Source organism: Xenopus laevis, chromosome 6S (genome assembly GCF_017654675.1).
Source record: "Xenopus laevis strain J_2021 chromosome 6S, Xenopus_laevis_v10.1, whole genome shotgun sequence".
NCBI classification, from domain to species: Eukaryota; Metazoa; Chordata; class Amphibia; order Anura; family Pipidae; genus Xenopus; species Xenopus laevis.
The window spans coordinates 60,492,085-60,519,341 of record NC_054382.1 but is presented as its reverse complement, the minus strand read 5'-3'; the positions used below and the strand labels follow the sequence as shown (position 1 = coordinate 60,519,341).

General features: G+C 39.0%; 1 protein-coding gene across 5 annotated transcripts in view; it reads left to right on the top strand.

The window, feature by feature from the left end:
* The window catches only part of pcbp2.S (poly(rC) binding protein 2 S homeolog), a 495,331-nt gene that overhangs the window by 107,509 nt on the left and 360,565 nt on the right, over positions 1–27,257 (top strand). For all 5 annotated transcript variants that reach the window (XM_041567625.1, XM_041567626.1, XM_041567622.1 and 2 more), the window contains exon 2: positions 21,484–21,537. The gene's annotated coding sequence lies outside the window, so the exon portion shown is untranslated. The remainder of the gene's footprint in view (positions 1–21,483; positions 21,538–27,257) is intronic.

Genomic DNA, 27,257 nt, shown 5'->3' with positions numbered 1-27,257 from the left:
TTGTATGTAATGCATGAACTTTCTAGATGTAAAATAGGCCATGTCAAAATTGTTGTTACAGTAACCTGGTCAAAATTTTCCCATGTCCATCATCCTATATGAAAAATAAATACATTTATTTAAAAGTAAATAAATCTTTATACACATTTTTATACTATAATTTTACAAAATGTTTATTGTTCACACATTATAAGGCCATCACTTTGTTCACATTTTACAGTAAGTATAAAATCTTTTGTCAGTATAGCATTTAAGCATTTAAGTAATACTACCCATGATTCACTTGCACATTATTAATTAATGGTAGTACAGAATACATTGATTTTCTGAGTGCCTTTGGCATTTGAGTCTATGTAATTGGTCTGCTATAATGCTTTCCCTTCCGCTCCTGTAAGCCTTTAGTGGAAACAAATATATCAGATTTATGACAGGCTAAAAATTACCTTGTGCTATGTCTTGCTTATTTATGATGATTTAAATGTGTATGATGTGGTTCATCTACCAATGACTTTTTTAAAATTGTATTTATATTTTATAAAAGGCTTTCAAGCCATTCTTTCCCAGTGCTCTATGTAACATGTTTCTACTGATATCAATTTAAAAGAATATGTAAAAAAATACTCTTAAAAATGAAAATATAATTTAAAAAAATGTAGTGTCCCTTTGAATAGGATTCAGTTTGTGTTTCAGGGAAATATGTCCCCTATATCCCTTTACCGCTTGCATGTCTGCAGCTATCGGCTTAAGCCAAGAATGCTCTCCTTATAGCTCATCTGCCAGTGGTGTAACATTAACAGCAATAGTGGTGTGAAAACTGGTAAACTTATGCTTGAAAAGACACTGCTTGTTTGTTGATGTAAATTAATTCATATAAAGGTACAATGTACTAATATGCAAGCTGATTTATGTGTACTAAGACAATGTGCTTGGAAACCTTGTTGGCCATTAAGTATAGACAAATATGAATGCCTGAAATGTGTGTCTGACAGGAAAGGAGTTAAGCAGGTCAGCTTTAAACAAATGGGCAAAAGGGGCATCTGCCAGGGCCCACTGTACCACTATAGAGCAGGGGGGAGCTATGCAGGGCCACCCCTGCCATGAGGCAAGGTGAGAACCTAGCCATCAGGTGGCATGGAGCGGCCAGGTAACTTTAAGAGCCAAATTTCCCCCTGCAGTTGCATTACCAGAGTTGGGACTATTAAGAAGGAAATATTCTTTAGTTGGTTCCTCAGCTGTCTCAGATAACTTGAATGTCTTAAAAGCAAATAGTTTCTTGCCAACCTCAACGCCCATAATAAAAGATTGACCAGTTTTGAAGCCATGACAATTTATAAAAGTATCTGGGCTTCATTACCTTCACTTATATGAGGTGGTTTGTGGCATACAACAATGATTTTCTTTGTAACCTCAATGATATCACATATATAATCATTGTTAGCACATGCAGTTAACTCCAGCTCTCCCATTTTTACCTGTCAAACATTGTGCATTTGCCAGCATACAGTGGAGATACTACTTTTCCCTTTGATATTTACCTTACTTAAAAGTACAAAAGGGATCTCCTTAGCTCAGGAGTGCCCATACTTTACTAATGTGGGGTCTTCTTTTAGTGATGTTGTCCCATTATGATCTACATCCATCAAATAATTGTTAGCATTCTTTTCCATGGAAAATATTACTTAAATAATGATTTATGAGAAAATGTATATTGCTATATTTAACAAACAACTATTTCTTATGTAACCTTAATGTAATAAATATCTGAATGAAAAACATGAAAAGGAGGGAGATTTAGACAAGCTGTTTGTTGACAGTACTGATCACCAGCTAAAGGTCTAGATCCCAATCAACCTAATGCTCAGGCTTCCTCATAATACTTTAGCTCACCCACCCTTTCCTAGTTTAAACACCCTTTCAGCGTTAGTCATTCTTTCCCCTAGCACAGCAAACCCTTTCCATTGAGATACAATCCGTCACAACTATATAAGGAAAGATCAACCCAGTGCTCTCGGATCCTAAACCCTTCCTTCCTACACCAAGTCTTTAGCCATGCATTAAGAATCCTAAATTTCCGTTGTCTTCCTAAACATATATGTGTACAGGCAAAATTTCCAAAAAAAAAATGACTTCCCTTAATCTTAGAGCCTAGATCCCTGAATTCACTCTTTAAGGTCCTCCATCTACCAAATAATTTACCATTAGTACCAATATTCTTCAAACCTAGCTCTGCTCTCCTCCCCTTCACTACTGGAGAAATGGGTGTTTTGGCTCTTAGAGAGCAGCCCCATCTAAAACTGCCAATCCAGAGTTCGCACTCCCATTTTAACCCAATCTAGCTAATCTGTTGAGATGCACAAACCCCAGAGTAACCTCCCTTTTCCTTTTGCCCACACTAGATTTTCTGTTATCCAGCTGACTGACTCATCATGCTGCTACTGTTCTCCTCCTCCCAAACTATCTGGCCCCACTTGGTCCTGCTCATTGAGCAAGAGAGTCCTCTCAAGGTTGTCAGTTGACTGTAGTGTTGCAATTTGTTGCTCTAGGGCTTTAACACAAGCAGGTGCCATCATCTTGACTTTGAAGCAGCATGCTCCTGACAGTACCCACTCCCCCAGAGGGGTCACTGGACCACTATGTCCTGGCTTCTAAGGAAACGGCTTGTAGAATTCTCGCATCAAGCTTCCAATCAGCTTCTCGCACCAATCAATGCTTTACCCAGGAACATTTCTCTGGACCTGAACCTTTCCATTGGATGAGGAATTGTAATGATCCCCTGGAGACTCTTGAGTCCAGAACCTTTTCTACTTCATATTCCTGTTGACCTTCAACAGTGACAGAAGGAGGAGAAGTTTGTTCAGATGAGAAATGTTTAGAAATCACCGGTTTCACCAGAGAAACATGGAAAACATTGGGAATAAGCATCTCAGGGGGAAGTTGGAGTCTTACAGCCACAGGGTTAATAATTTCCAGCATGGGGAAAGGACCAAAACATTTTGGGCCCATCTTTGGTAAAGGGATTTTAAGATTAATATTCCTCGTAGAGCGCCACACCTTATGCCCTACAGTGTATTCAGGAGAGGATTTTTATCTGCATAATTATTATGAGACAGGGAACTCTTTTACAAATTTCATTTAGCGGAAGACCAAATAGACGACATGTGGGCCACATGATCATTAGCACTTGGGAAGTACAACAAGAGAAAGTCTTGAGGGAAGGCTTGGGCATGTTGACCGTACACTGTCAGGAAGGGTGATCTGCCAGTGGATATATGAGAAGCATTATTGTGAGCTAAATCCACCAAGGGAAGTAAAATGGACCAATCATCTTGACAAAGGGATAAATGACTTCTCAAGAACTGTGCCAGCTCTTGGTTTACATGTTCAGCTCCCCATTGGATTGAGGGTGGTAAGCAGAGGAAAATTGGAGAGCAATGCCCATAGTTTTACACAGGGAATGCCAGAACTTGGACACAAACTGGGAACCTCTGTCCGAAAATCTCTCTCACTGGAAAACCATGCAGACGAAAGATGTACTGAATAAAAAGTTAGGAGAGTTTCACCACAGAGGGAAGTTTCCAGAGAGTAATGAAATGTGCCATCTTGCTAAAACAGTCAATAGCTACCCAAATAACTGTGTTACCCTTGGAAGGTGGCAACTCAACAATGAATCCAATTACGAAAGGGAATGGGTAGAGTTTGCAACAGCACAGATAGTACAGGCTGCCACAAAGGACAGTATGTAATGGCAAAATTAAATGGGGAGAAGAAGAGTGCCCACAGAAGATTCAACCTCTTGAGAGCCTGAATGTATTATAGATTTTTATGATTCATGTATTTGGTGATGGGATGTGGTGCTCCTTCCAGGAGATGTCACCACTCCTCAAGGGCTAGCTTAACTGCTAGTAACTCATGGTTTACCATGTTGTAATTTAGCTCTGAAAAGGAGAATTATTTTAGAAAAATATGCACATTTTATGATGATTTTATTAAGACCCCTGTAATCAATACACAGACTTAAACCAATATCCTTCTTTTCACAAAGAAGAATCCAGCCCCTGCAGGAGAGGTAGAAGGCTGTATAAAATCACCACTGGAGATTGTCTCGAATATACTCTTTCATAGCGGAGGTCTTGGCAGTAGATAAAGGATAAGTACCACCTCTGGGGAGCATGGTTCCAGTGAGAAGATCGATAGGGCAGTCATAGGGGCGATGAGGATGGTGGAATCTAGCTGACTTTTTGCAGAAAACATCAGAGAACTACCTGTAGATGACTGGCAAGGATTGGAGATTGTTAGCGGAGATAGTGACCCAATGATTGCAGTTAGCAGACAAACAGTTCTTTAAGCAGAAAGGACTCCAATGATGAATCTGGGTGGCTGACAAGTCAATGGAAGGATTGTGCAGGTGTGTCACGGCCGGCACCCAATACCAGAACAAATGCCAAGGACCCTGGTCTCGGCTCGGCTTCACCAGTAGTGTGACCACCTTTGGGCTTCGGGAGGAGCCCTCAGCTTAATTGGGTGCCACCTGGACTTAACGAGGGGTACAAGGCGAGGAGTTCTGGCTGGCAAAGGGGCACGACCGGATAGCAAGAGTCTTTGGGCAGAAGGTCAAGGACAAGGCGTCAGGTGGAAACGGAACAGACCGGCTCAGGACAGGCAGATAACAGAATCGTCAGGCAGGCAAGGGGTCAAAACCAGATAATCAGACAGACTGGATAAGGCAGAAGGATGGTCAGACAGGCTGGGTCGAGGCAGGCGGATATCAGAATCGTCAAACAGGCAAGAGGTCAAATCGGGTGATCAAGCAAGGGGTTAAGCAGGAAGAGTTGTCGTAGGCAGGCAAGGGTCAGGATACAGAATGCAGAGTAGTCAGGAACAGGCTGGGTCAAACACGGATAATCAGTCAGGATAGCAAATTCAGGAACAGGTAGCAAAAGCACAGGAAACCACAGGATATGATCCTATAACGGGCACTGGCTACAGGTCTGAATGGGCCTTAAATAGGGATCCAATTGGCGCCAAAACGTGCGCAATTTTCACGCCAGCGTGCCTGCGCCTTTAAGAGGCGCGCAGGTGCGCCGCGCGCACCCTAGTAATCAAAGATGGCGCCGGCAAGGGCAGGATAGGAGCGGCACAGCGGGCGTCCACGCCAAGGATGCGGCGTGGACCCCGCTGCCCACTAGACTACCAGGGTAAGTTTCTTACAAGGTGAAGTCAGGGTAACCCCAAGACCACAGGAGCAGAGGGGGAATTAATGAGGATAGATAATTTTTCCTTATGCAGAGTTCCCACCATCAAAGGTAATTAGATGACTTTAGATAACACAGTTTCTTCAGTTTATCTCAAGTCATGGTGTATTTAGCACACAATCCAAATGGCTTCATCTGTACCTGAGCATTAGTCATCACTCTAAAGGACAAAATGTAGAGACCCAGAGGACAGCCAACATTTCCATTGCTTGAGTTGTTTCACACATTCTTGCTATGCCTAATGGATTTATGAAGTAAATGGAAATACAGTGACATCATCCTCAGTTTTAACTGAGTGCTATGAAGTCATTGTGCAGTCCTAGAAACAAGATTAAAGCTGCTCGGTGAGTTTAAATAAATTTAAAATAAAAGTTCTTTCTGCTAAGGTTGTTTTGAAAGTTAACTGTTTTGGCCTGGAAAAATAACTCATAGTAGTTCCTTCCAGAGACTAGGGATTTTCTTATTTCTAAAACATTTCCCACAAATTTTACCAATTGTATAGTAAATCTTACTCTCTTTGATCAGAACTGTTTGCAATAATTGTTTCTTGGGAAGGACATCCTTCCAAAAAATAAACAGAAAATCCAGGGTACCCATAATATATTAACTTGTGTATTATTCAGGCCCGGATTTGTGGCAAGGCTACAAAAGCAAGGGCCTAGAGCGGCAGAAATTCAGGGGCAGCATGCCACCCAGCCGCATTCAAGGAAGTTGTTTACTTCCTTGTCACCTCTGCTGCGTCCTCCCTGTCTCCTTGCGCCTGCACGTATATGCGCATGCGCACGTCTTGAATATGCGTATATGCACATGCGCATATACATGCAGGCGCAAGGAGACGGGGAGGACGATGCTGAAGGGAAGGGGAGGAAGATGCTGAAGGGAAGGGGAGGGGACGGGAAGACGAAGTGGGAGGGGAAAACAGAGGGAGATGCACAAGGAGGCATTGAGCGGAGAGGGCCTATGAGCGCCCCATTTGTAAATCCGGGCCTGGTATTATTCACTTCAGCCCCACTCTCCAAACTAATTTTCTTCTTCTCCTGACTCAGCCTCTCTATTCTCATAGTCTCTTTACTTCAAATACTATAATCTATGCTTTTCTCTAAATTGCCCTTTTGTTCCCATACAGAAATAGGCAATAACCATGAATTAGGTCAAATGGTTATTAGCACAAGGGCCAACTGGGATTTTTACAGTCAGTCCATCTTTTTCTTCACATGCCAGGTTTTGTCTATGTTTAAACTAAGATTGCATCAGTATTGAATATACAGTACTGTAACAGTATGCACACATCTTTAGGGTAGAAACAGCATACACAATGAATTTGAAATGTTTGCTATGAATGATCTTTTTGGTAACCTGGGACACTCAGGTGTTGATGCCTTCACTATACCCTTAGTGTTATGAAGTGTAGTGATTAGAAGCCCACACAGCTACCAGGGCCTACCTAGATGGAGTAGGAGAGCCCTACCAACTCCCGGTGTTCACCGATGCTCTTCTGGTGCCCCAGGCTTTCTGCTGCGAGAGAAGGCAGGGATCCAAATATTGGCCAAGGTAGTTTAAACACAGTATCAGAAGGATCAGGCAAAGGCGTAGTCGAAATTCAGGCAAGGTCAATGGCTGGCGGCAGGATCAGGATACTGAAAAAACAGCTTGGGCAAGGTCTGGAGTACAAATTGCCTTTTATTTTTGGATTTGGTGACGTCATCACATACGCCAAGTGCACATGTGAGAGTTCGCGCATGCGTCACCACAGAAGAAGCCCGGGAGCTGACACGTCTGCATGTAAGAACGATCAACGGTCTCCCGGCGCTTCTTACAGTACCCCCGCCTCTTAGGAGCACCCACTGAGGCTGACAAAGTCTCCCAGAAAACTTCCTATGAAATGATCTTACCAAGCGGGGGGCATGAGAGTTTTTGGCAGCAACCCAGGACCTCTCCACAGGACCAAATCCCCTCCAGTGCACAAGGTATTGAATCTGCGGGAATCAACAATCTCTTGGACCTCAAATTTCTGGTACCCGTCAACCAGAAACGAAGAAGGACAAACAGACAAGAAGGACCTAATGCTTCATGTCTAAGGTTGTTATGGCAAACTCAGCCCAGGGGAGAAGTTAAACCCAATCATTATGACTTTGGGATATGAAAAAATGAAGACACTATTCCAGAATTTGATTTGTTCTTTCAGTTTGACCATTACTCTGTGGATGGTAAGCTGATGAAAAATTAAGGCAAATCCCCAATAATTTACAAAAAGCCAGCCAGAAATGGGAAACAAATTGAACTCCCCGATCCGAAACAATGGAGGAAGTAACCCAATGAAGATGGAAAATCTCTTTCATGAAAATTTTCTGAAAGAGAGCAGCCGAAGGAAGACTCTTCAATAGAATGAAGTGAGCCATCTTAGAGAAGCGATATACTACCATCAGAATCGTAGTACAATGTGCAGACTTAGGTAGATTGACAATAAAGTCCATAGAAATGTCTGGCCAGGGTTGAGTTGGGATAGGCAGCAGCTGCAGAAGACCACATGGAAGAGAACGAGGAATCTTCTGTTGAGCACAAGTGGTACATGCCGCAACATACAAAGTGACATCCTGGGAGAGAGATGGCCACCAAAAATATCTTGAAATGAGGTCCAGGGATGTCCTGTGAATTTAGAGAAATGTCCTCATGAGAGAACTTTCTGAACAGCATCCTGGGACACAAATAATGGGGTCTGAAGGGGTCGTGGATATCTCTTCAGGAGACAAAGACCTAGATAGAGCATCCTCATTGACATTCTTGGAACCTGGTCTATAGGAAATGATAAAATTAAATCTGGAGAAAAACAATGGCCATCTAGCTTGTTGTGGTGTTAATCTCTTAGCAGAGGAAATGTACTCCAGATTCATATGATCTGTAAGGATGGTGATTGGCACTGATGCTCCTTCCAAGAGATGATGCCACTGCTCTAAAGCCATTTTTATGACCAACAACTCCTGATTACCATGGACCATGGAAACTGGTATGTTGTGAAAGGATAGCACCTATCCCTGAATCTGAGGCATCTACCTCAAGAGTAAACAGACAAGATGTGTCAGGATGGATTAAAATAGGAGCAGAGTGGAGGAGGTTAGGAGTCCTGGTGATACTGGACGACCATCCACGGCGTGGGCAGAAAAAGGAGCTTTGAGGAGCATAGAAGGAATGGAACATTTCTTGATATGGCTGTGGCATCAATGAAATTACCAGCATCCCCGGAGTACCGAAGTGCTTGGCTGGGGATACACCTCCTCCTGTAGGATAGGGAGACAGGAACGAAAATGTATCTGGGAGTGAAAATACTTTGACTAGGGGAGACTCCCAACTCTTACCTAGGCGGGAGCATTTCCCTGGCGCTTGAGCCTTATAAAACAGCTCTTGAGAAAATGACCAGCTTGACCGCAATAGAGGCAGAGACCGGAATTCCTTCAAGTCCTTTCTTCAGACGACAACTGCGTTACCCCTAACTGCATGGATTCTTCAGCATGGACAGGACAGGGAGTCAAAGAACCCTCTGTTGTGGACACCGTAGTAAGCACTGCCCTTTGAGCATGGGATTTCTGTGAGACCCTCTCCTTCATTCAGGTGTTGACACGTATCACGAGGGAAACTAAGTCTTCAAACAGAGAAGGAAGATCCCTGGGAGCAAGTTCATCTTTTAGGTTCTCATTTAGAAGGCTGCAACCAAAGCATCGTTGTTCCATGAGACTTAGGCAGCCAGAGTACTAAAATTTATGGCATATTCCGCGGCAGACATATTGCCTTGGGCCTGGGACATCTTCATCAAACGAACAGAGGCATTTACTGTCCAACCCAGAGCGTCGAAAATTTCACGAAAAGTAGAAATAAACATGGAGGAATTATGGACAATTGGATCATCACGTTCCCAGGTGAAGCCCATGCCAGAGCTTTCCCCTGTAACAAGGAAATGATTTACGCCACCTTAACTTTTTCAGTAGGGAACCCCATGTGGAGCAATCTTGAACTGAATGAGGCACTGATTGAGGAATCCCCGACCCACCTCTGGATCCCCAGAAAAACAAACTGGTGCTGAAATTTTCAGTTCCTTGAAGGTGTCCCAGTCATAGGAGGAGCTACGGCTAGGGTTGGCGGAGGAGGTGGATGACCCCCCTGAGTGCCCTGAAGTGCATCCAAGCGGGTCAAAAAGTTCTGAAGAGTTTGGGCTAGATGATGTTGTTGTGCTTTTTGGATTTCCAAGCATTTTAGAAGCGCTTCTAACACGTTCTCCAGAGAAGTGACAGGTGCAGCAGCCTGAGCAGGCTCCATGTTGGCCCAAGCTAATCTGTTATGAACTGTAGTGATTAGAAGTCCGTAAAGCTACCAGGACCTACCTTGTAGATGGAGTAGGCGAGCCCTACCAACCCCCGTTGTTCACCGACGCCCTTTTGGTGCCCCGGGCTTTCTTATGTGAAAAATGGCAGGGATCCAAATCTCGGCCAAGGTAGTTCAGGCAAAAGACGTTGTCCAATTTCAGGCAAGGTCAACGGCTGGCGGCAGAATTTCGTGGTCAATTCAGGCAATGGTCAGTGGTTGTGAAGATTCGAAGTCAAACAGGCAAGGGGTCAAAAACCAGGCAGGAACAATAATAATAGGCTTAAGCAGGATCAGGATACTGAAAAACCAGCATGGGCAAGGTCTGGAGTACAAAAGTGCCTTTTATTTTTGAATTTGGAGCCAAAGTGATGTCATCACATCCGCCGGCATCATGGCACAGCTCGAGTCAAGCTGGACGCGCTTCGTGAAAGTGTGAATGCGCGAGTTTGTGGATGCGTCACCACAGAGAAAGCCCGGGAGCCGGCGCATCTGCAGGTAAGAATGCACTCAGTAACCCTGTATGCACATATTGTAGACCTTACTGAGATGCAGGACATGTATAATCATAGAAACCAATTACCAATTACCAAACTGGTATATATATTTAAGTAAATATTGCCCTTTTACATCTCTTGCCTTGAACCGCCATTACACAATGTGCTGTGCTGCTGCTCTAACTGTAAAAGGAAGAAGTTTGGAAGCAAAAGACAGAAAACTCTGTCTATTAATTACCTAACGTGCATGGTTTGTTTAGTTTGTTTTTGTGTGTACCTTGAATCCTAAGATCCCAGGGGACGGCCCTTCTTTTTGAAATAGCAATTTTCTATTTATGATTACCCAATGGCACATATTACAAAAAAAGTATGTTTCAATGTTTTTTATTGGGGTTTTTCAAGAAAATTATTACAGCCATTGGAAAGAGAAAGAAAAAATAGGCATGTTGTAAAGGAGGACTCTGTGTAATATTTCCATCAGACAGAGAAAAATGAATAACTAAGTCTTAAGCAATTTGTCCGGTTGGATAATTTCCTTTTTCTTTAGTTCCCCCTTAGATTTAGGTTGAGATAATTTAAAAACAGTTACCTGATGACCATGGGGTAAAATAGTTTATTTAATAAAAATGTATCATTAAGTAATAAAAATATAGTATTCCACAAGTTTATTGTTAAGTGTCACACATCTTATGATACATATTAATATAAAGATGTGGATGAGTCTTCCGGAGGTTGCCAGGGAGACTCTGCTCCACTTTGATAACACTGTTTTACAGTTAGTGGAATATTGGTAATTTGTTTATTGTGCTGCGATGCTGATGTTGGTCTGCTGCATATATGTACAACCTTTAATGTAAACATATTACTTATTTCAAAAAAAGTATATTATTATGAAAATGGTTTATTAACATGAAGTAGAGTCTTACAAATGAGCTGTGCAATATATTTTTATAGAGACCTACAATGTTCGGGGGGTATAGTTTTCCTTTAAGGAATAATGGTCCCCTTGCCTCATATAAGAGAAAGCACTGTGTCGTAACTGGCATCTTCAGATAGTGGTCCAGTTAATCTAAACGATCTTTGCAGTTATTTTTTTCCTGTCATATAAAGGAGCCAGGGACTGCTGTTTATTTGCCAAAAATGAAGTACCCACTATACTTTTTAGAAGTACTGTAAATATTTTTCTGCAACACAAAACTACACAATATTACATGGCATATTATCTGTCAAAATTTAGCAAAGGTCGAAAATTGCTTTCTTTTCACATTCTGTCCCCAGTAAAAAAGATAAAATTGGCAAGAAATTTCTGTTTGTGATTGCTTCCTAGCACTTTTTCCTGAGTGAAATGATTTCTACAAAATTTCCTTATACTTGTATTGAAATGAAAAACGTTGTCCTGCTTATAATGTACCTTGCAAATTAAATAAAAAGAAGGGTGTGCTACCTAGTGTAGTATATTCACACAAATTTATTAAAGTAATAAAATTGCATCTACAAGATTGTAGTGATATATTCGCTCAACACAAGTATATGCGGCAATGCCCAATGCGTTTTGTCATGGTAGACTTTATAAGGGGAAGAAAATATTCTCCATAGCTTACATATTTACGTACAGCAACTGCAATTAAATGTGGGAGGTAGAGGAAACCACATCATCCATCAACCAGCAAATTGCACACTAGTCCAATGAGATGGCCGCTCATGTGGCAATTCTTCCATGTGCACATGTGCAAGCTGACCTTAGAAGAATGACTAATAAGCTTTATTTACTTTGCAGACTTTTGATTGGTTTGACCAACCTATGAAGAGACTGTGCATACTGGGTTATTAGCAACCAAGACTAAGGCAATATACCATGAATTGAAACTATTCCTTTGGGGCTTGAAATCTGATTCCTGGACTGTGTTCTGCACAGGTTTCTCTGTATCAGTATAGCATTGTCAATATTTGACTTGCCCTAAAGCGCTCACTTCTGTTCTATTTCTGCTTTACCTTGGCCCATAGAATACAGTTTTTTAACACCTTAATGCTGGATAACAAAATTTAAAAATGTTTTTGGTAAATGAGCCAGTCCATTAAAATGTTTTAAATTATAAAGCAAATTCTGAAGAAAGTCATGAAAAATATCCAGAATTGTAGGAAAAGCTTTCATAAATATGAAACCATTTCGAGTAGCAGATAATTTTTATGATTATGTTCTAATACGTTAATTCTAACAATTTTCCAGCTGCTACTGGTATTTGATAGTGATTTGACTTAGTGAATAGTTTATTTACAGTAGGTACATATATGACTGAAATACATTTCTTGTACAATCCTTTATTGTACCTTTTGTTATACAGACGTGTAGTCTAAGCCTGCAGTAATCCAAATATGCTGTCTTCGTTGTTTGGAGCTAAGGTACAGTTGCATATATATTTTCTCTATCTAGAACTTGATCAGGTGCAGTCATCCAGTGCATATGCTCCTGATCAGTGATCAAGCACCGAAGAACCAGGATGCAAAAGTATGCACATATGGCCAGTGACTCTGCTGTGTAGCTCTGCCTTAGGAGGACAGGCGTGTGGGGGTGGGGCTTTAAAAGGCCATTCTCAAGAGTCTAATTGCAGTGGTTGTGTAAGGGAGACCAGTTCTCCTCTAATTAAAAAATGTTCAAAGTTATCTGTAAATGATACTTTAAAGGGATTCTGTAATGATTTTTTTATGGTGTAGTTTTTATTTCAAGATTAAACTGTTTACACTACAAATAATTCACCCTACAATATAAAACCAGCAAGCGTATTTTTTTTAGTTGTAATATTGGTGTGTAGGCAGCCATCTCTGGTCATTTTGTCTGGTCATGTGTTATTAAGAGCCAGCACTTTAGGATGGAACTGCTTTCTGGCAAGCTGTTGTTTCTCCTGTACAATGTAATTGAATGTGTCGTAGTGGGACCTGGATTTTACTATTGGATGCTGTTCTTAGATCTATCAGGCAGTTGTAATCTTGTGTTAGGGAGCTTTTATCTGGTTACCTTCCCATTGTTCTGTTGTTGGGCGGCTGCTGGGGGGGAAGAGCTCCCAACTTGCAGTATAGCAGTAAAGAGTGACTGAAGTTAGATGACTGGGGGCAGCTGGGTAACTGACAATATGTCTAGCCCCATGTCAGATTTCAAAATTAAATATAAAAACATCTGTTTGCTCTTTTGAGAAATGGATTTCAGTGCAGATTTCTGCTGGAGCAGCACTATGAACTAATGCGTTTTGAAAAAAAAAATTCCCATGTCAGTATCCCTTTAACTCAGGGGTGTCCAAAATTTTGCAATGAGGGCCAGATTTGGTGAGGTGTAAATGTGTGGGGGCCGACCATTCAGCCTGACATTCTTTGAACCATTAACATCATTTAACTCATTTAAACAAGGAATCGAATAGCCGTAGCAGTAATATTTGGGCACATTAGTGAAATCATTTGCCACTTGGTCTATACTGCTGCCTGTGTGCTTAAGGTGTTAGCAATAGACACATACTGGCACATAGGGATGCGCTGCTCTTGCATACTTCTTTAGTTTACAGTACTGGCACGTCAGTACGTCTGTTGACACTTTTAGCCCTAAAGAAGTATGCGAGAGCGGTGCATCACTCTGTGCCACTACGTGTCTATTGCTAGCACCTTCAGCACACAGGCAGCAGTATAGACCAAGTGGCATGTCTTTGCACTAATGGGCCCAAATATTACGGCTACACGATTGCACTGACCGGCCGCATTATTATTAATTTCATGATGGAGGCTGAGGGCCGGTGTAAATTTGAAAACGGGCTGCATTTGGCCCCCGGGCCTGACTTTGGACATGCCTGCTTTAATTGATAGTATTCATTCTAGTATTTAACAAGGCAGATACAGGTATGGGACCTGTTATCCAGAATGCTTGGGATCTTTCCGTAATTTGGATCTTCATACCTGAAGTCTACTAAAAAATATAAAATAAACTGAATAGGATTGTTTAACCTCCAATATGGATTAATTTAGTTTGGATCAGGTACAATGTAATGTTTTATTATTACAGAGAAAAAGGAAATATTTTTTTTAAAATTTGGCTTATTTGGATAAAATGCAGACGGCCTTGCCGTAATGCTAAGTTTTCTGGATAACAGGTTTCCGGATAATGGATCCCATACCTGTACTGCTGTTAGTAGCAATTACATTTACAATCAACTTTAAGAGGCACATATATCAAAGGTCAAATTTCAAATTCATGTGAGTATTTAGAAACTCCCATTAACTCCCATGAACTCGAAATTCGACCAATTGAAATTTACTAAAAAAAAATCTAATTTGTAAAACTCAGGTGAATAGGATCGACCCGAAAAACTCGAATCAAATTTGAATCGAATTTGACTTGAGTTTTAAAAACTCGATTCAAGTTTTTTCTCTGAAAAAAAACTGAATGTCAGGAAGGGTGCAAATAACTCCAAATTGATCCCAAGGCATCTCCCATTGACTAAAACAGCAATTTGGCAAGGTTTTAAGTGGCGAATAGTCAAATTCAAGATCTTAAAGGGCCAGAGCATGATAAATCTCGAAAATTAAATTTAAATTTTTTAAAAAAACTTAAATCACATTTTAACAATTCCCTAGTCAAATTTGACAGTTTTGGACATAAAATTCCAAAATCTGAATTTTCAATTTGACCCTTGATAAATCTGCCCCTATATGTAAATGTTTATTTGAAGGTTGCATAGAATTACATCGGTTTTCATTATGCAAAAAATATTTTTGGTTGAAGGACCTCTTTAATGCTGCTCAGTGTGGGTTTCCAAACTAAGCCAAGGTTTGTTTTTATTACTGGAGAACCCATTGCCATCTCATACAAGCCAAAATTAACAACTTTGACTAATAATGTCTAGACTCATCTCCAAACCACATAAATTCTGGTAGTGAATGGACATACTTTAGTCTCTGAATTGGTACTGTCCTGTGAAAAATGGACTAGTTGACAAGTGTTCTAAATTTTTCGACAAATTCGTTAATTTGACAGAATATAAAAGAATAATAAAAGAATAATGTTTTTGTTTTGCTATTGATTATTTTCCCCCAAATTTTCTGTAATTGCACTGTTATTCTGAGCACTCAAACTGTAGCTGTTTGGGGTCATCTATGGGTTGCCGTTTGTCCCAGATACATTCTGTATACAAAACTATCCCTAATATACAAAATTAATGTCTCTCATGGTATATAAGTATTTGTGATCGTACACAGATAAAAATTTTTTTTACAAAAGACATATTTCTATTAAAGAATGAGAACAAAATCTGGTTAAACCATAAAAGGATGTCATTATATTATGAACTCCATTCTGTACATTTTACCAAGCAATATGTCTCACAAATGTAGAACCTTCATGTAACAGATGCACTTATGTGCAAAGTTACTTAAAGAATGAATTATGTAAAAAAAGCTTGGACATAATATATAATAGTGTAACTAATTAGTGCATGTCAAGCTAGATTTGAATGACAAAATAAATCAATAAATGACACATTACCAATCACAAACAGTTAAAAAGTTTTGTATTCTGTAACCACACTAAGTGACATTTCTGAGCCAATTTTCTTACAGAAATATTAACTGCAGCAATTGCGTATCAGTATAACTTAAGTACTGTATGAGTACCTAAAGAAAAGGATCATTAAGCGATCAATAGACAGAGAAGTGGAGAGGTTGCCAATAGCTAAGAGCATAATGCTAGTCATAGAATGCAAGTTGGCAGAATGTATTAAAAATCATCTCCAAACTAAGGGATTTTAATTGTATTATTTACTCTGCAGTTACTAAGCCTCAACCATAATTTGTTTGAAAGAAAAGAACTGTAATAAAGAATATTTAAAATATTTTTCAGCATTTTAAAACAGCAAGAATTTAGGTTGTCAACCAGTGGCATAACTAGACCCCTAAGGGCATTGGTAAATTTACAACTGGGCCCCCCTACCCCCCCCCCATGCATTGGGCTGGAACAGTCTCCCATAGACTCCATTATAATCAAATAATTCAACTTTTTAAAAATGATTTCCTTTTTCTGTGTAATAATAAAACAGTACCTTGTACTTGATCACAACTAAGATAAAATTAACCCTTATTGGAAGCAAAATAGGATAGGGACCTCTCCCATTGACTTATACACAACCTAAGTAGGTCTGAGATGCCTGGATTTTCGGATTCAGACATTTTCCATGCTCGGGTATAATAAATCTCAAAAAAAAAATTTTTTGTTTCCACTAAAATTTCAGATTTTATTGTTAAAAAAATTTTGTGAAATTTTGTGAATTTTTGGATTCGGTCTTTGATAAATAACCAACAAAAAGTGATTTTCATCCTCACTCTTGGTAACCATTCTAAAGGCACACAAATGTACAAACTTCAGACTGTTCATGTATGCAATTAGAGCTTACAGGACTACAAAAACAGCCTAATGGACCTGGTGCTGCAATTTATAATAGGACTATTGGACCTTTGGAATGCTGGCCCACTGTAAATTTTAAATTACCCAGAAAAGCTCTTGGGTGTCTTCACCACCAGGCCAATAAGTATTAATAGATTTCTGCAAAAAAGAAAATTATAACCTCTCATCCTGCCGTTTATTTGATTTTTAGAAGTTACGGAGCCAGCACATACTATTCAAACCCACCTAACGTTTTAAGAAGTGATATCCACCCTGGGGCCAAGGAAAAGCGGCAGTTTGTTCCATTCATTGGGCTTTTGTAAGGTTCACTCACCCTGGTGGTCTAGTGGCCGGCGGGGACGCCTGCTGGGACGCCTGCTGCATTCGTTCCTTCCTTTCTTTCCAGCGCCGGCTCTCCTATGTCGCATGTGGCACATTGGACAACCCGGCAATCCGGACATGTTTTATGCTGGGATGCGGGCCCCAATGGACCCTGGTGCCATTGCACCTTCTGCACCCCCAGTAGTTCCGCCACTGTTGTCAACAGAAGACTAATTTTGAACGGATCTTCTGCTCTTTTTCTCTAAAAACAGTGAAACATATACAGAGGAGCAATGTAAGTCTTCATATCCTGTGTTGCAGCATAGTATAAATAACTATATGAATGTAATTGTTTTAAATCCTTACAAATACCTGTCCATAACAACTAGTTTAAGTTAATATAGTATTAAATGGCACATATAGCAATGCACAGACTTCTCCTTCCCCCCTTTTTCAATCAAACGAATTGATCAGAATAATAAAGGTGGTAGAGACATAATAGTGCAACATAGATAGCAGTCTGTCAGGTGCATAAAAGAAGATTATCTTTCCCCTGGAGATGTGTTTAAAAGATCAACATGGTCTCCATGTCTACATAGAATCACTATTTTGTATCTTAATATTAAATAGGCTGGGGGGCTGTCATGTTAGTCCTGTGATGCAATCGTTGCGGAGTCGGCCTTTAAACAGCAGATGCAATCAGTTTGTGCATCAGTTGCTCTCCTGACTTCCTCCTCTTACTGCGTAGCCAACGCACTTTCTGATGCGCGATGCTCTGCACCCTCAGGACCTCCAGGACCCCATCCAACGACCCGCCTACAACAAAAATGGTAAGTGCCTGTTTTTTTATACACTTACATACACATTACACACATTTTAGTAAAGGTCGACTTTTACTATTTTGTAAATTTCTGCTCCCTTATTCACATATACATATATATATATATATATATATATATATATATATATATATATATATATATATATATATATATATATATATATATATATATATGTACAAAGGCTTAGGCACACACTGCTTGAACAATTACCTAGGTGCTGTACAGGAAAATTGTATATCCACTCCAAAAAGCTGACGCACACCAGGATTTTTCTTCAAAAATGCTTAGTTTATTAGATCGACGTTTCGATCCCCAGAGGGATCTTGATAAAGATCCCTCTGGGGGTCGAAACGTCGATCTAATAAACTAAGCATTTTTTGAAGAAAAATCCTGGTGTGCGTCAGCTTTTTGGAGTGTGTATATATATATATATATATATATATATATATATATATATATATATATATATATAGATATATATATATATATAGATATATATATACACACACACTTACACACTCTTTAGAACAACTTTTAGAAGTGAACACACATGTATACATAGTTTTTTTTTAACTTATTGATTTTACTCTTATCTTTTGTTTTTCACCTACAGTAACTGTTTATTTTGGCAGTATGACTATTGGATCAGGTATTTTGACCACTAATTATACTGTTGTTTTATTAGTTTGGGCAATTTTTGTAATTTTATCCCTCCATTATTATTCCTTATGTGTTTCTTAGCATAGCTTTGCAGTTTGGTACTTTGGTATACACGGGTGCCTTTTCACATTTTGTATTCAGCAGAGTGTGTCCTTTCCAAAAATATGTTTTTTGGGGTCTTTGTACAGTTGGGGGGTCTTATGGTACATGATATTAACTCAAGGGGCTCAGATTCCAAAAGCTGAATTGGCAACAAGAAAATTCATATGTACTATTTTCATTCGGGGTCCATACATACCACATATTTTGTTAAATCTATGCATATTGGGCATCAAATTGTTCAGTAGACCCTTGGCATCAATATTTAGGATGTTTTCCAATTTTAGGTAAGAAATCAGGTGAGATAAATGTGGTCAATTGCAATATTTTTATGCCATTTTCAGAAATGTCATAAAAACTTTTAGCGTAGCTTTGCAGTATGGTAGTTTGGCGTAGAAAGACATAATTACCCATTTTGAATTCATCAGAATGTGTAGGGTTGTAGCTGAAGCACCACACTTCCCTTCAGCACAAGATGGTGTCCACAGGGCCTCACACCATACTGCAGCAGAGGCAGGTTTCATGGGGCACTGAGGTATAATCACTTACCTCTTTTTTTGCTGCTTACCTGCAGCCTAATCAGACAGCTACCCACAGTCCACAGTCCAGTTCAAGTAGACAAAAATGGCAACCTTTCAGGTATCACAGGGCCCTTTATCAAGCCAGCTGAGGCCCGAAACGTTGCCATTTTTGTCTACTTGAATTGGAGCCAAATAAATATCACAAAGCACAACGGATTCACTTTGTCAGTGTGCTGCGGTACTATGGACTTTGTATATGACTTTCCTAACCCGTGGCAGGTTGGGTAATTTACTGCTGAGCACCTGATTCCCAAGAGAGAATACACAGAGGTAGAGCACTTCATTATTATGTGGAATCACTACCTACACGTTGGCAGCTGCAAAACCCTAAATGAATTATGGAATGGAGGGCCCACCCTGCTCTCCTCCATTCACCACAGGGACCCATTTATCCAGCTTTTTCTGAGCCAGCAAACAAACATAGACTTACTTGCTGCAGCAACATATATTTTTCCTGGGTTCACGTTTACCAGTTTAATACTGGCAAAAAACATACTTAAAAATTATCTTTTCAAGCACATATCTTACTGCATCAAACCAGCACTACAAATAGGTTGGCACTATATAAATACATGTTAATATATTTTTACATAATTAAATAAAATATAATTCTAGGCATTTTCCTAGTACAATTTTTTTTATTTCAAATGACATAAACATAGCAGTTTTAAATAAATGTACATTACAAGTAGATTAAATTTATAGGGTATAAAGTCCACAGTATGGATGAATCATGATTCTGATAACTATTTAACCTGGTACCATATATTTTGACCAGGATTTTAGTTCTTGGATCCAGATTGGATTTCATTTGCAATAATGTCATGCATATGCTTCCTTTAATGAAATGTGCATTCAGCCGCAGTGTGTATGGTGGGAAAGGGATTTGGCAATATTTAAATTTGTATATGGGAAAGTAAACACACTTACACAAGACTAAAAAAGTTGAGTTATAGATGAATAACTTTCAATGACAAATAACATAACCTTCAAAGTAATATTGTAGTTTCCCTATGGGTAGAATTTATCAAAAAACTGCTATTTAGGCTGCATTTGAAATAGTGACTCAATTACCAGTGCATTGAAGCCTAACATGCTACTAATAATATTTCCAACTGAGGTTTTCATGGAGCTCTAGCTTGGATATCTCATATTACAGTTGATGAAGACTCCCTAATAAGCTCTTGCACAGTAATAGATATGCATTTTCCAATTAATGAATATAAAAACATTTTGCACTTAATGCCATAATTGAAGTGCTCTTTATGCATAGACGTGATTTGCTTTTAAAGTTCTGCAAATGACAGAATCTCTTATTAAATAATACCTGGTTAAAGAGTTTGATGGAGAGATGTGCTAAAATATTACTGATGTATTAGGTGTAACCCTCATCAAGTTATTTCTGTGAAAGGCTGTTTGAGAAATGCTAATCCTCTTTCCCCCAGCCTCTCTAATATGGAACTACTGGTTAGAGAGGTCAGCACCTCTCCCACATATATTAGGAACACAAAATACAATGCACACAGCAGTAAGTGAAGCTTTTTGAACCAGTGTTTACTGTGTAGAGATATAACATTTGGGGGGTTATGACATGATGATGATGCAATGACACAATAAATGTGCAGGAGTCTGCCCCGCTCCACTTGCCACTGTGTGCATGCTATTTTGTGTTCCAAATGTTTGAGATACTGTACCATAACAAAACAACAAAATATACTATATATAATTTATATAACTTTTATTAGGTAAAAACTTTTTATACAAAGGTACATGGGAAATTGGCACTAGTGGTTAAGCCTTTTTTTGTCCTTTAATCCTTACAGGTAAAATACAGTTTTTGTTCAAGGTGTTTGTTCATGTTACAGTATGATTACTACAAATCGGGATCTTCAAAATCAATAGTTCACACAGTGAGTCGAAACTCAGCACACACTTCTGCTTTGAAAATTCATCTTTTACTTCAGGAAGTGCACTAGCTAATCAGCAGACACCCTAAAGGTCATTTTCAGGCACAGTACATATTTCAAAGTGCATTTTTGAACACAGATTAGCCATTTTCTCCCGGACATGTACTGAGTGGGGAGCACATGATGTACCAAAATATGTGATCATTAACTTTCTCATGTCTATGTATTGCAAGGTGCACTTAGAATTTTAGTGGGGTGGCTTCACTTGGCGTGTAAAAACAGTATATGCCATTAGCTACTGATTCACTTATAAAGTCATAAAGCAGCAGCATTAGCTATTGAGACAAGCTAATGAGACCCTGGAACTACCACTCCATGCTCATTATTATTCAACTAGAAAACCTTTTTAACTCTATATCTTTATAACATGGCAATAAACTTGTTTAACTTCATAAGTTTCATATTATATTGTTTTCATTGAGTGTTTTATCCCTAATGAGTATTTCGCATTTCTTTAAATTTTTTTGTCTTAAATGTATTTTTTTTTTCTCTACAGGTAGTATATTTTCCCTTGGAGTACCACAGAGAAAGAATCCTGCTAATAAGAACGGTAAGATTTTCTATTGTTTTTTCATGTAATATACCGTAAATGCACACTACAATTATGTTTTACAGTAGGTATTTTCTTAGAAATGTTGAATATTAAAAAGGGATGTTGCAATTCTAGGCACGGTTAAGGTAAAATTGATGATATAAAATGATAAATGATGATATTCATATATTATAACCACATGGGATGTTACATATTATATTACATACTAAATGTATTAAGTAATCAGCATTTTTATTCCAATTTTTTTTTCTCTTAGAATATCTACCTTAATAGGCCTCAGTCTCTTTAGACCTATTGTTTTCCATTTTTGGCTCTTGCTGTATACCTGTATCTAACACACTTATATATTATTTATCTTCTTTATCTCTGTGAAACATAAGCAGCAGAAGATGTTTTTGCTTGGGGGGGGGGCAAGACAGTAAAGGACTGGTGATATGCACCAGAACTCAGAGCATGGTGGAATGACTATTTCATATATAAATATCCCCATAACTCATAGCAGGATAGCACAGTGATAATTCATATATAATACCCCCAGAACTTATAGCAGGATAGCACAGTGGTAATTATATATATATATAATACCCCCAGAACTCCTATCAGCACAGTGACTATTTCATACATAAATACCCACATAATTCATAGTAGGATGGCACAGTGACTATTTTGTGTATAAATACCCCCAGAACTCAGAGCATGATGGCACAGTGACTATTTCATATTTAAATACTCCCAGAAGTCATAGCAGAATGGTACAGTGACTATTTGATGTATAATACCCCCAGAACTCATAGCAGGATGGGACAGTGGCAATTCCATATATAAATACCCCCAGAACTCATAGCAGGATGCACAGTGGCAATTCCCTGTATAAATACCATCAGAACTCATATCAGGATGGCACAGTGACTATTTCATGTATGATACTCACAAAAATCAAAGCAGTATGGCACAATGCCTATTTCATGTTTAAATACTCCCAAACCTCATAGCAGGATGACACAGTGACTATTTTGTGTATAAATACCCCAGACCTCATAGCAGAATGGCACTGTGACTATTTCATGTATAAATACCCCCAGAACCACAGATCAGGATGGCACAGTGATTATTTCATGTATAAATACCTCCAGACCGTGTAGCAGGATTGCACAGTGTCAGCTGGGGTAGTTATTCTTACCAGCTCTCTCTCTCTGTACTGATGGTGGGGGGGGGAGAGGGGGAGCCGAGAATCTGCTGAGTTGAACTGCGAGCCATGTGGATTTCTACAGGAGCAAAGTTCTTTCACCAAAAGGAGCCAGCATGGGGGCGGGAAATTTGAACCATTGTCCTAGAAGCACTATCTGTTCTCTTGCCACAGCGCTTCTGCTTCCCATTCAACTCATCCTGGTTGCTTTTCTGAACCTTCTGTAAGAAGTGTTCAGGTGCCTTTCCAGTGGATACTCTTCTGGCCACACCCTTTTAGAACCTCGTATGTTGTTCTCCCTCAGATGTATTGTGGTAGGGCTTAATGTGCCTTGCATAGATCTTACATCACAAGTTCTAATTTATCTAAGTCTTCCTTGATGGCGGTGTCGATTTTTAGGTTCTTGCTGAACTGTTTGGAATAAGATATTAATACATAAACATTTAGAGATATGATGTATCCTACTAAGTTAGCTACATACTTTGTTCTTTTGTTCTTATCTGGTTTAACATTTTTTTAAGCCCATTTTATTTATGCAACTAAACTATGTTTGCTTGCTTTAATCTTTGTGTTATAGAAAATATTTTCAGATGGAGGGCACTCTAATATAAAGTATATGCAATATTATTAACTTATGGGTGCAAATAAAGCCCAAAAGAAGCCCCCATATAAGGCCAAACACAGAATAATGTTAGCGAAAAAAGGGCCTGCACTCCAAATAAATAGATAGACCAAGTGGTATTTGAATAGTCATATATTTATGTATTTAAAAAGAAGTACATGCATAATACAGGGCAAAAAACATGCCAGAAGATATCACAGAAAATCAATTATACATACCACTTAAAATATGGTCAAACAGCAATATGAAAAAGAAAGCGGATACACCTGCCCTGAGAGGAGAATCACCCCGACGTTTCGGCTTTTAGCCTTTCTCAAGGGGAATTCTGACCTTTGTGTTCAGCAAGCGGCTATAAATACCTTTATGGCTTCACTGTCATCGTTCAGCGTTTTCGCGCGCTGCAGTTCCGCACGTCGCAATGTACACATGGGGCAGTGACGTCACTTCCACATATGTCATATCCGTGGACGTCGTGTCCAGATCAATGACGCGATTTGGAACGCAAGCAACTAACCCTAGTAACCATTCATTGGCATATTATATCTTAGTAACCGCTTTATTCCCTGCATAATATTGACATTGCGACATTATAATACTTTTATTTAGGCACGTTCTTACTTTTATACATATACAGAGTTTATTGCAAAAACTTAATACTCCTATCCGTTCTTGTGATAATGCATTGAGATCCACTAATATTAAGTTACCACAATACACTCCAATTAAGATCAATATCCTTTAAAAAAATGCACATATTATATTAATTTTAAACCATATTCACTTATTGTACAAGGACTTGCTTCTAAATTAATTATAAAATATGGGCCTTCGTTATCGAGTATAAAGTGACAGGTGCAAACATGGTTAAATATTTAAAGTGACAGTGCATGATTCCAGAAATTCATAAATATTTCTTAAAGTGCATGATCTGGACACAACATCCACGGATATGACATATGCGGAAGTGAAGTCACTGCCCCATGTGTACATTGCGACGTGCGGAACTGCAGCGTGCGAAAACGCTGAACGATGACAGTGAAGCCATAAAGGTATTTATAGCTGCTTGCTGTACACAAAGGTCAGAATTTCCCTTGAGAAAGGCTAAAAGCCGAAACGTCGGGGTGATTCTCCTCTCAGGGCAGGTGTATCCGCTTTCTTTTTCATATTGCTGTTTGACCATATTTTAAGTGGTATGTATAATTGATTTTCTGTGATATCTGCTGGCATGTTTTTTGCCCTGTATTATGCATGTACTCCTTTTTAAATACATAAATATATGACTATTCAAATACCACTTGGTCTATCTATTTATTTGGAGTGCAGGCCCTTTTTTCGCTAACTTTAATCTTTGTGTTATGCCATATCCTTAGTGTTCATCTTGCTATGTTTTAGACCAGTAGTGGTCTTGTGGTGTAGATACCAGGTAACATAGGAGTCCAGCATTGCACTGGCCCGCCAGGACATCAGGAGGTAGCCTGGTGGGCTCTGATCCTATCAGGCCCAATGGTTTGGGCACATGAGCAGGTTATTTAGTGCAGTGGTGGAGCATGTGGAGGGCAAAATGCAGCGATCAGCAGTGAAAATCATCGTTGGTGGATGCAGAAATGGTGTTTAGTGGCAGGCCAGATCAGAAGGGGTCATTAGATGGGTGGGCACTTATCATGGATTTTTTGGTGACCCCCACCTCTCCCAGTCCAACACTGTAGTAGTCTGTAATGAACTGAAGGCAGATGCTAATGTATATTTATACTATTATAACTAAATTGTCATAGTTCCAGCTCCCCGCATTTGTAATTCTAGTTTCTGCATTTTGAAACTGACAAAGACTAAACATGTACAAAATTAAACAGAACAAACAAAATGCAAAAAGTATTTGGGATTTATGCAAACTTTAAAATAAATAAGTACTCTGTTTAATAAAATCATATCTCAAAAGTATGCACTACTCTCTCTGCAATCATTCAATTCCAAATAGTTTCTTTAGATTTATGGTAATTACTGTAGGTTTTCTTTTTGAACAGTGACAATGGGCTATTTAGGATAGCATATATTTTGCCATTTTACCTTATGAAGCTTAATAATATAATATTTGCCAGAAATTATATGAACGACAGTTTCACAGTTAGTAGAATCCATTGCCTAAAGGGATACAATTTTTTGACATCCTAATATGGTTTATATTGTTCATATACTGAAAGGGCCTTTTTTTATTTCAGCTGCTAAAACATGGTACATGCTTCACTGCTACACCGCCAGACTGCTGATAGTTAGATAGTATCTTCCATATTGGATTGTAAGTCATATATCATACATAAAGGAATGTAATGACCCCTTGGTACCCCTTTGTTATAATAACTGCACCTAAGACAGCAATGGCTTTTATTTTTTAATTTTAAAAATCACTTAAATTGACTGAAATTATATAGAGAAAATAATTGGATTGTTAAGAAAACAGACATGCTTGGCTTGTTGCATACTGAGGAAGGAGAAGGCTGTAATTAGAACTATGTTCTATAATATATTCTATGTCAGTCTGTGTTAAAACTCCTTGAAGCATTCCATTTAATTGCCTAAGACTGTCACCTGTAAAACAACATTTTTCGGAGTTAAAAAATAAATTTGAATTGTTCATTATTTGTTAAACCCCCTAGGATGCTAAAAGTCCAAATAAAAAATTACTCTATTCCAATCCTGCTGAGGTCATGTAGAAGTCAATGGCAGATGTTTTCAAGTGGTAATCCAAAAACGTTTTTGGGAGTCAAATCCAAAAAATTGTACGATTCAGATTTTTTTAAGGATTTTATCGAGTCTTTTCCCGTAACAGATTTTTACTGTGTGAAATGACAGAAAAGTATTTTTTATATTGCTGAAAACAAGGGACAAAATCAAAATCTAGGAAATATGATAAATACAGTGTTAATTCAAACTTTAAACAAATCCTGTTGCTATTGTATTCTTACATTTTACTTACTGAATTTGACGGTGGCTTAAAGTGTGTAACTTTCAAATAATTGCTTGCTGTCAGGATGTACATCAGCAACTGTGAATTCTGTTGACTGTGTGTTTCTTCAACTCAGAAGAAATATTGATTTGGATTAGGAGGCTTCCTGACATAATCCTATTTAGATGAGCCAAAAAGTCTGTGATCCTGAAACTGTTGTATTGATCTTCAGCCAAACATGACTTCTAAAGAATCACTACAGGGCATTGCTCTTTTTATACTGTCTCATTAACACATCAGAATTCTAACTTTACTACAGCATTGTTTTTCTATAATTGTTCGCAAAAATTGTATTTAATTAATTAATTAATTAAATAAATAAATATGAATGTATTGTGACATGCCAGTGGCCTGCACATGCACTTTTATTGGGGAATTAGCGTTTGGTAGGCAGGTAGCGTAGGATTTTTGAGCTTAGAGACAGGGACACCAAGGCTTCAGACAAAAAAAACACAGGTTTATTAAGCACTGGACATTCCAACGAAAAGGCAACAGAAAAATGTTCAGGTTACAGTTCAACTTCACTGTAGAACATGCAGGGTACAGTTCAGTAAATACACTGCAAAACATTCAGGGTTTTCCCACCTCTGGTCGCTCACCATCAAGGGAAACTCTCACCCTCTTGCACCTTGAAGTATTTGGGCTTCACACTCAGCCCTGCTGGCTTACCCTCCTGGGACTCAGACTCACTAGCCTCTGCCAGTCCTTTTCTCTTTCTTTCCCTACAAGGGATTTAGGCTCCAAGCTCTGGAACTCTCTTGCTGGCAGAAAAGCTCCTTCTGCCCAGCTCTGTCTCTCACAGCCCCTCACTTCCCTCCACTCTAGGAGGTGTTTGGAGCCCTCTAAACTGTGCTCACACAGCTCTTTTACATTGCCAGGTAGCTCCTCTCTCAGCTGCCACTTAATTA